The 12582-nt window shown below is 35.6% G+C and overlaps 1 protein-coding gene and 1 non-coding gene across 2 annotated transcripts in view; both read left to right on the top strand.

The window, feature by feature from the left end:
* The window catches only part of Acvr1c (activin A receptor type 1C), an 82212-nt gene that overhangs the window by 31105 nt on the left and 38525 nt on the right, over positions 1–12582 (top strand). The gene's annotated exons all lie outside the window — the stretch shown is intronic.
* On the top strand, positions 766–868 carry LOC117283472. The gene has a single exon (XR_004514448.1). It is a non-coding gene; the product is annotated as a U6 spliceosomal RNA (small nuclear RNA).

The raw sequence follows: 12582 nt of genomic DNA on the forward strand, positions 1-12582 counted from the left end.
TAACTGTATTGTATACCTAAAAAGTACCAATAAACTCAATGAGAAAAAGATAAAGCACAAAATAAAGATAGATAATAGGAAGTAGGGAGATCTTTTTTACAATAGAAAGGGTAACAAGAGATAAAGGAATTGGGGGTGATGAAAGAAAGGTGATGAAAAGAATTGGAAAAAAGTGGACATAGAGCTTTTGCAACTGGGAAGGGGACCAAGAGATGAGGGAACAGGAAGGACAGCAGGGGCAGGGGACAAAAAAAGAATTAAGATGTGTTGTGTACATGTACCAACTCCCCATAATAAATGTCATATGTACTCCAAACATGTATTAATAAAGTTTAATTTAAAAATAAAAATTATTGATATCTAATCTATTTTATACCACTGTGGATTAGGTGTTTTCTCTGAGTTTCATATAAAAAGAGTAATACAGAACATAATTTTAGGGGATTTAGCTTATTTCATTGGTCATAATATTTTTGAGATTCTTTCATTTTGTTGGGTATATCAGTACTTAATTTTATTGTTTAATAATATCCCATTGTATGGATATTCTTTCTTTTTTTTTTTTTTTTCTACTGGGCATTGAACTCAGGACCCGCAGTGCCACTGAGCTAAATCCCTGCCCCGATATTCTATAATTTTAAAATGTGTTCATGTGTTGGCAGGCATTCAGGTATTTCCATTTGGGGTTACTATTAACAAAGCTTATGAACATTCATGGACAAGTTTTTGCAGTGTTTTCATTTCTCTTGAAAAATAACCTACCTCTCGCTTCGGCAGCACATATACTAAAATTGGAGTGACACAAAGAAGATTAGCATGGCCCCTGCACAAGGATGACGTGCAAATTCGCGAAGCATTCCATATTTAAAAAAGCCTAAGAGTAGAATCACAGCATTATTTTATAAGTATGCATTTAGCTTTAAAGGTAGTTTTAAAACTCATAGCATTTATCTCCCTGACAGAAATATGTGAGCAATTAGTCCATAATTTTGCCAATACTTGGTATAAATGGTTCCTTTGATTTTAGCTATTCATGTGATTTTCTAGTGGCATTTTCTTGGGGTTTCAGTTTGTCTTTTTCTGATGACTCGTGAGGTTAAATTATTTTTCATGTCCATATTAATGTTCATGTTCATCTGTATATCTTCATTTATAAAGTGCCTATTCAAGTGTCCACTAAAATTTGGTTATTTATCTTTATTCTTTTTCAAAATTGATTTGACTGTTATTAGAACTTGGCATTTTCATTCAAATTTTACAATCAGCTTGAATATTTACACAAAAGCACATATTGAGTTTTTTATTAAACTGAGTTAACCCAGATTAATTTTGAAAGAATAGTTATGTTAACAATGTTGGATCTTTTGATACTTAAATATAATACGTTTCTCCATCTATTTAGTTCTTTTTCAGTTACTTTTAGTGGTGTTTTGTAGTAATCAAAGAATTGATTTTATACATAGTTCATTGAATTTATTGTGCTTTGGGAAGCAGTCACGAATGGCATTTTTAATATTCTAATTTCTAAATGTTAAATTGCAATTATATGAAAAAATTAATTTTATATATTGATCTTATATCCTACAAGACTGAGAAAATGGCATTAGTTTTAATAGTTTTTAAAATATTCTGTAGAGCTTTCTACATATACAAAGATCCTATATGTGAATCCAGATGATTTTTTATGTATATTCTGATCCATGTACACTTTGTTTCTTTTTCCTGTCTTTTTGCACTGGCTGGTAGCTCCCATATGTAACCAATACATGTGGAAGTTGATTCTTGTGTTTTTCCTAGTCTTAAGAAGACAGTATTCTGTCTCTTCCTTTTACATGTGGTGTTAACTCTAGGCTGTAGATACCCATTATCAATTGAAGAAATTTGCTTTTATTTTTAATTTGGTGAGATTTAAAAAACATCTTGATGAAATGAATCTTTTTCAAGCATTTTTATAAATTTACTAAGGTTACAATATAATGTTTCTTCTCAATATAATGGATTACATTAATTAGTGTAGTAGTCAGATTTTCTGTTGCTGGCACGAAAATACCCGACACAGGCCATTTACAGGACAGGAAGTTTATTCTTGACTCACAGTTTTAGCCCATGGTTGGCTGGGTGCAAGGCTTGGCATGGCAAAGGCATGGCAGAGGAAAGTTGCTTATCTCATGCCAGCCAGGGAGAAAGAGAGGGAGAGGGAGAGGGAGAGGAGGGGAGGGGAGGGGAGGGAAGAGATACTGGTGCCGAGAATATCCCTTTCCTGTCACACCCCCCAGTGACTCACTTCCAGTAAGGCCTCACTTCACATGGCACAGTCAGATGGGAACTCAGCATTCATAGATGAATCCACAGTTGAACAGGCTGCTCCCACCACCTAGGCTCCTTCCTGAAGCTCTACCTCTGAACACATGACCCTTGTGGGAGACATTCTTGATCCAAGCCATAATAATTGAGTTTTAAACATTACAACAGGGCCGATATATATTGCCTAGCCATGGATTAATGGATGAAATGCTACATGATTTTACTGAATTCATATTTCTTTACTTAAACTAAGAACTTTTTCTTTTAATGTCATCGTATAGTGACATTAAAAGTGGATATTAAATTGAAAAAGAGATGATGTGATACGTGCAGTTATCTTGTGTGGGATTATTCTCTCTGTGAGGTAGCATTACATTATTATTAGCTGTATTTGGAGCAGCAGATGTTTGGAGAAGAGATGAGAACTTCCAAGCTTAGCACCCACACAACCCTGGCCAACCACTCTGCTGTCATCTGTAAGTGTATTTGCTATCCCCTGCTCTTCCTAGAAGGGATTTGTAAATGTAATCTGCGCGCACACACACACACACACACACACACACACAAATACAGGAAAACTTTGAGTATAAATGTAATCTGCGCGCACACACACACACACACACACACACACACAAATACAGGAAAGCACTTTGAGTAGTAGGTAGTAACAGTTCTGCAGTACTTGTTAGTTGGTGTGGCATTCAGGGGCAGAACAGTAGAAGAAGATCATGCGGTGACCAGAAGAAGGTGGCTATAATGCGGGACTTCCCTTGGATGCTCCAGCTGAAAGTCCAGTGTATCCTTGGCTCTCTGTCTCTTTCATCCCTCATCCTGCACTGGGGCAGGAAGGACAATTCTGGATAGTGGATTTAATCAGGTTCAGAAACTCCATCTTGGCACGTTTCACCTGGCCCTCTTCAGTGCTTAGATCCTGTTTGTAATGATGAGGCATTGGTTTTGTTTCTTTGTGACAGAATTTCTACCTTGAACACAGCGGGTTCTTCTTTAGCCCCGTCCCCTTGCTGTGGTACGCTAGTAAGTAACTCAGTAATTGGAGAACAGCTGGTACTTACTCTTGCCCTGCTGAAAATCCTTTTAAGTGTATGACGCTAATTCCTAAAGCCTTAGTAGCTTTCATACAGGTTTCTATTGTGGCAAACAGTAAGAAATGCATTTTATATAATTCCACCACATGCACAAAAAACTGAAACAAGAATTTTACCAGGCATACTCACCCTTAAAACATGTAAAGTACTTTGATATTTGCTGTTTCATTAAATATAAATGCAGGTCAGGTCTTCCTAGTAGGTTTGTTTGCATTTTAAGAAGCACTAATTGATATCTAAAATGTAGTGTTTTCAAACAGAGCAAGGTCATGTATTATTTTAATTCACTAGTATAAAAAATTTCTTAAAATTCTATGTTTTCTTTTTAAGTGGCCTTTGTAAAACCTTCCTAGCTCTTTATTTTGAATATTAAAATGGATTGAAATCAAATGAATTCCAATCATTGCCAGGGAAAATTTAATTTGAATCACATTAAATTCAATCATTTGCCCTTTAAAAATACCTCTTTATTTGGTATTACACTGGGTTCAATTTTTAGGAGCTAATTGTTTACATTGAAAGAAGTTATTTTATGTTTGTTAGAAATATAATATTATAAAACTTGACCTTTTTCTCAAAGCCTTATTGAAATGTATATCTTTGATGCCATTGGAGAAGTGATCGTCTAACCTCAACTGGTTCTCATGAATACTGTTTTTTTTGTATTAAACTCAGAAGACAACAAACATTTCCCAAATCTGCAATTTACTGAACTAGTACTCAGAGTTCATATTTTTACAAACAATAAATATGTTATTATTATCATAGAACAAGTGTAGTATTGGATATTTTAAAATTAAATATCGACTACATACAAATCAGATAAAGAACGGAAGCACAAATATTTTATAGAGCTTACCCTATTTCTTCCTATTATTTATTTTTAGACCAGATGAGAACTTTGTTCAATTTCAGTATTGTTTGCCCTGCTTCCTGTGTGCTGTTATTCTCACACAGACTGTAGTATGCTTTGATCAGTTTCTCCCAGATTTTTATTAGGTTTCCAAATGGTCACAGTGAGTGCAAGGTTGTCTACTCTGAGCCTCTGAGATAAAGAGAGAAGCTATTTTGCTGGGAGAGACTCATCTTCAGAAGTAAATGATGTAACCTTTACCTTCTGAGAATATTTCCATTTCAAAAAGAAAAGTGTTACTGGCACAATTAGTATGTCCTGAGGTAGAGATCCCAGGGGAATAAATAAACACTAGGTGAGAGATTTCCATACTCATGGAAGTTTTGGTGTTTGTTCTTAAAATGTTTTCTGTCTGGGAGTCCTGTAATCCATTCCTCTCTGTACTTCTAACAATTCCTTTACCTATTTGGTATAAATTGGGCTTTCTCTTTCTATATCTCTTGAACTCTTTCTCCTTATTTTCTAATCTTTGATTCTTTCATAAGTTCAATATCTGTAGATTCTGTGGGTCTAATTCTGCTGATTTTTGCTTCTGCTGACTCATATTTATATTGGTTTCTTGTGTGTTTTGAGATTTTGTAAGTTCTCATTTCTGGGAACTTTGAATGGAAGAGATTTGAAGCATGCAATTAACAATTTGTTCCTTCAGAAAAGATTTACATTAGTTTTTGCCAGGTGATTGGGCTCATTGTCAACCCAGATCTGTCCAATGTTTTGATTAGGTCTTTTGGGCAAGCATATAGGCTGAATTTTAACTGTAATCCTGATGTAGGGGTACACACTCCCAATGAGGAACTTTTAGAGAGAAATGATTTTTCTTCTCTACCCAATACCCAGTTTGACACAGAGAGGTATGTATCCTGTCTCTCTCTGCAAAAATATTTTTTGTTTTGCTTTTTTTCATTTTCAAGGTAATATCATTCATCCACAGTTGACTGGATTATGTAAGGAACTCTTTTCTGACTTTTTACTGTTTCAGGAGCCATATTTTATCTCCTGACTTTGGAAACCAAGCAGTTAGCCAGCAAGAACCGGCACACACCTACAGGTAAATGGTATTGCCGGTCCTTGGATGCCTCTGTGGATTTACACTGTAGTTTTGGCTGCTAAGTAATTGTTCTTCTCCCAGCCTAATCATAAAATAGAAAGCTTTTTTTTCATTTATATTTCATTTAACATTTTCATGTATACTGCACCAAAAAGGGTTTCTGTGGACCTCTATAGTGCAACTTGGCAAAAATGGAAATGTAGGGATGGTTTATTTTGGAAATGATACTGGCATAATTATCTATCCATCTGGAAGAAAACAGGGTTGTACCACAGTGTCATACCATATACAAAAATAAATTACAGCTTGGTTAAATATCTAATTGTGACATATAAAACAATTTAAATGTCAGAGGAAAATTTAGAAGAAAAAAGATTTTCAGGGCTTCATAGTATGAAAGCTGTTCTTAAGTAAGACAGGAAACTCAGCTGCTATAAAAGGAAAAGAGATATAATTGACTCTATGAAAACTAAAATAAAAATGAATTACAGAAGAGAACATAAATAAGACCAAATGATAAATAAATGTTGGATTTGTAGAATATATTACTGAAAAAATATCTGTTTAAAAGATGGAGAGTGTGTGTGTGTGTGTGTGTGTGTGTGAGAGAGAGAGAGAGAGAGAGAGAGAGAGGGAGGGAGAGAGAGAGACAAAAGGAGGATTCGAGGAGGTGAAAGAGAGAGGGAGGTGCTAAATGAAAAAATGAGCAAAGGGCACCAACAAAAACTTTACAGAGGAGAAAATCCAAAGTGGTTAAAACATTTAAATTTCAGTAGTACCCAAAGAGATGTAAATTAAAATAACCTATCATTTTCCAACTCACTCCACTGACAGAAGTTAAAAAATGATGTGTCCATCGAAATATTTCCAAATAAAAGTACTAGAAAATTAGATAACGATGCCTTAAATAAGAGAACTCACTGACTCACATGATAAGAAATCTGGAAGTAGCCTGGTTTAATGTCTTCTTAATAAAGAGACGGGACAATGTCAGCAGCCTACTTCCAGGCTTCCTGTTTGTCAGTTAGTGAGCCTCCTGATAGCTTGTGGCATTACTAACTTCCTGATGTCTTTTGTCTTGTAGTTTTTCTTGATGGGATCTACTTTTACTAATGAAGCAAGTATTGTTTTTTGTTGTTGTTGTTGTTGTCATTGTTTAAGGACCTTAAGTTTCAAGAAATACAAAAGTCAAGAAACAAGCTTTGTCCAAGATAGTTGATCTAGTAGAAAACCCTTATGTGTAGCTGAGATATCAAAAACATTATTCCTTGTTGCAAGTTTAAAGCAGTTATAAACTCCACTCTTTCTAAACTAGGAGGGCTTGGTTTATTATTAAGCAGAGCAGGAAAACAAATAAACCAACCAACAAATAATAGCTTGTTCCTGAGAAACTGTGGGTATTTGAGTGCCATGCAGACTTCAGGGTGGAGTTCCACCGCCCAAGGGTACAGGGTCCTCCAGACAAACACTTCCTTTAATTTAAGGTCTTCCTATTGGGATCTCAGCTCCCTGTGAGAAGAAAGTCCACTCTGGAGGAAGATCCTTTAATATTGGGCCTCAAAGAGGCATGATAAACGTGCTGCCACCCACATGACCACGACCCAGTGCAGCATAACTGAGCACACGGGTATGCAAGACAGCATGAGGGAGTCAGCAAAGCACACATGTCAGCAGCAAATGGTAGCAATTACCAGACAATAATTATAGGATAAATGATTTTCCAAGTTTAAAGGAACAAAAGGCAAGTTTGAAAATATTTTTAGAGTGTAAGAAATCATACCAAGTTGATCTAGCAGATCTGAACAATAACAAGCTAAAACTTTTTATAATTAAAAATACAATAACTAAAATTAAAAACTGAAGGAATAGGTTTAACAACAATTAGTGTAACAACAATTGAAGAGAGAATTGAAGATCTGAAATACAGCCAGAAAAATTATTTTATGTATGTAAATATGTAGCAATGTATGCAAATAAGGAAGTATGTAAATATGAAGAAAGAATGACAAAATAGAGGAAAATGGAAGATCTAGCATATGCTCCTACACAGTGGTGCAAAAGAAAGGGAAGGAAAAAATGGGCAAAAGTAATATGTACAGATCTCAGAATCTTCCGAAATTTATGAAGGACACCAGTTTACAAACCTCAGAAATTCACTGAATACCAAACAGTTAAGCACAGAGAAATTCAGCCAGATTTGATGGTACCTGCTATAATCTCAACTCTGCGGGAGGCTGAGGCAGATGGTTTGCAAGTTCAAACCCTGTTTGTGAAACCCTGTCCCAGAACAAAAAATAAAAATGCTGGAGGACTGGGATTGAAGGTTGTTGTGAAGGTCCTGGGATTGATCTCACATTTTCTCAGAAACACACACACACACACACACACACACACACACACACACACATTTCTGAGACAAAGTTATAGAAATATTGAAATTAAACAAAACAAAAAAGAAAAGAAATACTAAAACTATTGTGATGGAAAAAAATTCATTATAACATGCATCAAACAAACATTTTGGTTTACTTATATTAATAGAAGGCAAAATAAACTTTTGAGTGAAGAAAATTGTGCTTGATTTTGAAGGGCCTGATTTTGGCTTGGTGGTAGAGCACATACTCAGCATGCATGAAGCACTGCGGTCCATCTCCAGCACCAAGACAAACTTCAGATGTATGTATAGTTATGAGGAGAGATTAAAAATAAAGAGCATACAGAAGAACAATTCTAGAAGGAGAAATAGAGAAGCCCATAATCTCAGAGAGAGATTTTAATGTAATACTATTCTGGTTATTGTTATATTTTTAGAAAATTATAATTTATTAAACCCAAACAGTCTAAATTAAAGAATTTGAGCTAGTGGTCCTAAATGAGCAGTACAAAAACATTTCCTTTAAGAATATTTCAGAGCCCAAGAGGATCTTTCAGAAAATTCTGCTAAATTTCCAGGGACAGATAATTCTTACGTAAATTCTTCCAGAGCATACAGTACAAAATACTCACATCTCACATATGTATAACATTGATATCAAAACCCAACAAAGACAGTTGGAAAAAAAAAAGAGAAAATTGTATCATGATCACTCAGGTCTGCAAATATTGGAAATTTGACCTGGAACCCAAAGAGGAAATGCGATTCTGGGAACCATAGTTCAGATTTACTCAGGTTGGTGACAAAATGATAAAAAAGAATGATGAAAGCACTTTTTGCTAAAGAAAGGAAATAATTACACCTCAGATGAGGACACTGGTTTCCCTGGAATGCTACCATACTGCCCTGTGGGAAGGAGAAGTTTATGATAGTGTAGGGATCTTTCAGAGTAGGGGTTCAGGGAAGAGTGGGTTATCCATGGGAGTGAGTAATTACAGCAGTACCTGGTGATCGTCATTAATCAGTTCCAGGAGGTGTACAAGTACAAAGTGGTGAGTACTGAACCAATTGCTTGGGTTGGAAAGAGTAGCGAGTCATCAGGCAATTGACACTGACAGGTTCTTGCTCTAAAGTTTGTGAGCTGAGAGATGATGGGTATCTGGACAATATTTTCATGTCCAAATGAGTTGAGAACCAAGTTGGATGAGTTTCAAAGTGGTTGAGTGCCCAGGTATGATGGTGTGTGTTATATTCTATCTACATATTGTGTTCACTTTTCTGTATATTCATTACATTGCACAACAAAAGACAAACATCAAGTTTTAGTGTTATGGTGGCTTATCAGTGACTTTGTGGAAGGTTACACATTCTATTGACATCTGGGGTTGGGGCTGGAGAGAACTCATAGAGGACATAATTTAACTTTTTCTTTGTAAATTCCTATACTGTTTGGCTTTTTTCTTTCTTTTATGAAAATCTATTGGACTCCAGGTTAAAATAAATTACTTCCCAATAAATATTTCAAAGACAGATGTTTTCTTTCAGTGACTTTTTTGTAGAATTTAGACTTTTGGTCAGTCTTTTGACCTTCTACCTAACACAGCATTTACAGCTGTTCTTGCAGTTAAGCGTGGTCATCTGACTCAGTTCTGCTAATAAGGTGAGCAGTGGTGATTTGGAGAGCTTCTGAGAAAGTTCATGAAACAGAATTGGCATTTTACTATACCATCCTCTTCTGTGCTGTCTGGATATAATGGCTGGAGTTTCAGCAGCTGCCCTGGATCATGAGGATTTCTGCTATACTGTAGGGTTGGTGGCAGGGGATCCTGTTCTGAGCACTTCATAGAGACACCCTGCTGATTGAAGAACCCATTTGCCAAAGTCTTTTACATAGGAGAGGATAAGAAATTTGTATTTGATTTCCTTCATTATCTATAATCCAATCTAATCTTAATTGACACAAACACAGCAAAGCAACTCACCCAGCATTCAGTCTGACTGTGGGTTATATCTGGCTTACAGACAGGTTTCATGTGATCTGTACAGTTTCTGGAAAATAGAAATGAATTAAAGTTGAAAAATTAAGAGTCAGCTATGGTCTAAATATTTGTGTCCCACTGAAATTCTTCTGCTGAAATCCTCAGCCGGAGTTGATAAAGTTGGAGGTAGAGCCGTGGGGGAAGTAGTTAGGGTGGAGTCCTCATGAACAGGACTGATGCCCTTACGTGGAGCTTCCTGTACCACTACTAATACCAGGTGATAAGGGGCCACTTAGGAACACGGAAGTGGGCCCTCACCAAGCGTGAAGGTTGCTGACACTTGACCTTGGACTTTCCAGCCAGGACTACGATGAATACATTTATATTGCTCATAAGTTACCCAACTTGCGGTATTTTGTTATAGCAGCTGAACGTACTAGGACCAAGTCCCAACATAAAAGCCAGGATTCCTGGCTTGTCTTGAAAATCAGATTTGGCCTTCCTGAGGTCTCCCTCAAGCTCTCAGGGGCTGAAGCTGCACGGTGACTAACTTTTCCTTATTGGACAGCCATTGGCTTTTCCTATTCATTTCATTCACTTAATATGTGTGGAGCTTTATATCCACTGTTCGAGAGTTCCCATTGTCACTAGTTTAGGATCTTTTAATACAGTTGAGTTGTTCTGTGTAACATAATTTTATATTTTGCTTTTCATCCTTACTGATAAAAATATATGTCTTGGCCAGGTGTGGTGGTGCAGGCCTGTAATCCCAGCACTTGACGGGCTGAGGAAGGAGGATATCTGTGAGGTTCAGACCAGCCTGGGCTACATAGTGAGTTCTAGGTCAGTCTCAATTACATAGTGAGACCCTGTCTCAAAAAAACCTCCCAAAATCAAGAAAAAAAAAAAAAAAAAAAAAAAAAAAAAAGTTAAAAAACCCCAAACAAATAAACACACAAAAATATATGTCTATACTCTGGGGGGTGGGGGCTGAGGCAGGAGGATCACAAATTTGAACCTAGCCTGGGCTACTTGGTGATTAGCAAGACCTTGTCTCAAAATAAAAATAAAAGGGCTGGGGATGAAGCTCAGTGCAAAGGTCCTGGTTTTAATTCTTACACTATACAAACACAGAAAAAAAGTCTTTGTATGCGAAGGAAACATATTTTGTTGCTTCTTTTATGGCTGGGTTCCACTGTTGTTTATAATAAGTAATTTTTGGTAATTCTAGGTGATAACACAGACATGCATAGAGAAATAGCTGACATATGAAATAATATCCAAAGCATTCTAAAACTGTCTATAAATGCATTTAGCAATGGGCCTGACAGCCTACGCAAGTGGTGATGAATCTACTATGTGCATGCTTCACTGGGCTGTTTGTATCATTGAAAGTTCTAAAAGGTTTGCCATCACTGGCCTAGGCTATAGAATCTATTTTTAAAATTTGTACTGGGTAATAAAATAGCAACAGAAAAATCTGATCTTAAAAATGTGAATTTTGTTAGTTGCTTTTGTATTTCAAATATAAGTATATTTTTTTCCTGTGGGAAGTTTTGTTAGAAGTAAGTGGTACAATCAATAAACATGATATTTAACAATTAATAAAACCAAGGAGTTTATAAATCATAAAATTTTGAGGACAGTTTCTCAACTATAATATAATTGTTTTATTTGTAATTACATTATTTGAAAAATATTATAAGAAAATGAGAAAGAACATAATGTTTGAAGATCATGTCAACTAATAATGTATTTCGATTATTAGTCTGTTACATAAATTTTTATTTCATATCCTTTTTTTGCTGTCATATATATGTATATTTGAAATTTTTATTTAGTATCTTCATTTCTTATTATCATGTATGTTTGCAATCTTTAATAAAAAAATTGTATTGGGGATAGAACTCAGGACCTTATGCTTGTGAGGCAAGTGATGGCCTCACTGAGCCTGGTCCTTATATTTTAAATATTTATGCTAATTACAACCCTTAAAATGGAAATAGACTATTCAAAAAAATCTTTAAGTTTTCAGATATCTTTGTTTCCATTTTGCTATCAAAACACACACTTGAAAGTCTAAGTATAGCAATAATTTCTGATTTTTTTCTTCCAGATTTCAATACACTATTTTAATAACACTACTATACTTTTATTAATTTAACTCATTAGCTTTAGTAAAAAGAATACAGACACAATGTTAGAATGTTGATTTTTAGTACAATCATTGCTTTCTTGATCTGCTCCCAATTGAGTATGGGAAAAAAGTGAAGGTTGATTATTTATATCAATTATGTTAGGTATACAATGCATAGTAATGTCTAATGCAAGTTGATTGTCGAAATGAGAGTTTAAATAGAATCAGGGGTTTCCATCTCAGGAAGATAACCTGCCAAAATGGAGTGAAATTTATCAAAAATCAGTCATTTCAAGCCATGATATAATTTTTAAAAACTGCAGACTCAGGAAGTGGGTGTTATTCTTTTGGGAGTTTGAGTCTTACTGTCTTCATTCCTTTAAAAAAATCCATTGTTTTTCAACATTCTTCTGCTTTTCTACTTGAGACACACACTTACAGCGGTCGTCGGGACGAGGTGACACGTGCATGCTGAGAGATACTCATGGGACCCCTTGTGGAATTGCTCTGCCATCACATGAACACATCCATTGGTAGCTGGCAGTCTGAGATTCAGTGCACACCTGGCAGGTGTGCCAGACAGGCTTCTTACCCCACAAAGTGAAAGAAGATGCTATCATTTTTTTCAAAATTCTTTGAAATCTAAGCTTACAAAGCAATCAAACTCACATTGTTTAAATGGGAAATTAATATGGAAAGCATTTCTTGTCTTCAGAAATAA

Source organism: Fukomys damarensis, unplaced genomic scaffold, assembly GCF_012274545.1.
Source record: "Fukomys damarensis isolate Sample0158 unplaced genomic scaffold, DMR_v1.0_HiC HiC_scaffold_26, whole genome shotgun sequence".
Classification (NCBI taxonomy): domain Eukaryota; kingdom Metazoa; phylum Chordata; class Mammalia; order Rodentia; family Bathyergidae; genus Fukomys; species Fukomys damarensis.